The 1,662-nt window shown below is 32.0% G+C and overlaps 1 protein-coding gene across 1 annotated transcript in view; it reads left to right on the plus strand.

The window, feature by feature from the left end:
* Window positions 1-1,662, plus strand: part of LOC102582081 (uncharacterized) — a 7,088-nt gene that overhangs the window by 3,266 nt on the left and 2,160 nt on the right. The gene's annotated exons all lie outside the window — the stretch shown is intronic.

Genomic DNA, 1,662 nt, shown 5'->3' on the forward strand with positions numbered 1-1,662 from the left:
TATTTCATTTTTTATCCCCCCCCCCCCCCCCCCAAGAGGAAACTGAAATAATAAGTGTATTTCACATGCCATACACGGGTCAACCTAAGCCACGTGGCATTTTCCTTAGAATAAATCCCCTCTCCCAATACTTGTTACCTTTATGCAACTCACATACTTAAATTATTGGGTGTTTCTATTACCATTTGATCTTCGATTTTTCCTATTTATTACCTGTAGACGAAAACCAACTTAAGATTCTAAACAAATTTATTAGGGTCCGATTGGTAGAAGGGGTGAATTATTTAAAAAAATAGTTTTTATTTGCATAAAACTTTTTGGTAAATTAGGGTTTATTGAAAATTGAGTTCTTCTGAAAAAATAAGAGCTTATTTGAAATTTTTCCTCGGCTCTATGTTTTAAATTTTTGGTCTTACTGTTATTTTAGATTTATGGGTTTTTATTAATGCTGATTACATTATATTTGGATAAGAGAAGAAGAAAGAACAAGTAGGAATTTTTTCTACGTCTTAATCTTCAATTTTATGTTAATTTTTTCTGGTGTTGCTGATATATTAATGTTATGTTGTTTTAACTGAATTCACCATTGTTAATTAAATTATGCCATGGTTTGCATCCCGGTTTATTTTTTAATTTATTTCTTTGTGGTGTTGCTGTTATTTTGGGGTTATGGAGTTCAACTAGGTTTACTCTTACCAGCAAAAGAAGTAGAATTTTGAAGAAAATTACAGAGAAAAAAAACTTAATAAGAAGAGAAGAAAGATAAATACAAAATAAAGGAAAAATGCCACACAACAGCTGTTTAAAGACTAATTTTAGCTGTCACACGTCACAAAGAGAGTGAAGTTTCTCTTCATGCCTCTTGGCACTCCATGATCTTTTAAATAGGGGAACGTTGTAGTTCAGGGTAATGGCAACTCTTTGTAGTTCGATTATGAAAGTTATTAGATGTGAATACTTTAGTGTTTTTTAACGCATTCTCTCTTTATATTTTAGAATGAGTTTCTTTAAGTTTTGCTTCCAGATGTCGTATTTTTCTTCGATGTTTTAATAGTTGAGTGGATACTCTTCTCCAATGTATACTCCTTTATTTTCTTCTTTCTCTTTGACGATTCTCCTTTTCACATTATAAATTCCCTACTCAAGTATAGATGAGTCGTTCCAAAGATAAGGAGTTATGTTCCTTCATTAAATTCTTTTAGCAATTTTTGTTGTTATTTGAATTACAATTCCTAATTGATGTTAATATTACCTTTGTCAAAAAAGATTTTTTTTTTGTAATTGATGCTAAAAGGAACATAATGATACACAATGCGTGTGTTGGAAGTTTCTTGCTTAAATTGTGAATAAAGAGATCGATGGTTGTCAAGTAACAAAACTTTGTTGGATATATGCCACACAAATCTTGGTGTATCTGGTTTTAATTGGATTTCCCTGTCAGACATTTGCGTGATCTGTCGCGAGGAGGTCTTAGACATGTTTTTCCTATGCTGAGGCTGTCATAAGCAGTTCAATATTGCTGAATGAGATGGAAAAGTACCTATTGCTACTCATGCCATAGTGATATATAATTCATAGTTAAACAATAACTATCTGCCACCGTATGATTGGTCCAAAGGGCGGGTCACAGATGGATTTCTCCGTTATCAAAAAAAAAAAAAA

The sequence above is a fragment of the Solanum tuberosum genome, unplaced genomic scaffold, assembly GCF_000226075.1.
Source record: "Solanum tuberosum cultivar DM 1-3 516 R44 unplaced genomic scaffold, SolTub_3.0 scf00105, whole genome shotgun sequence".
Classification (NCBI taxonomy): domain Eukaryota; kingdom Viridiplantae; phylum Streptophyta; class Magnoliopsida; order Solanales; family Solanaceae; genus Solanum; species Solanum tuberosum.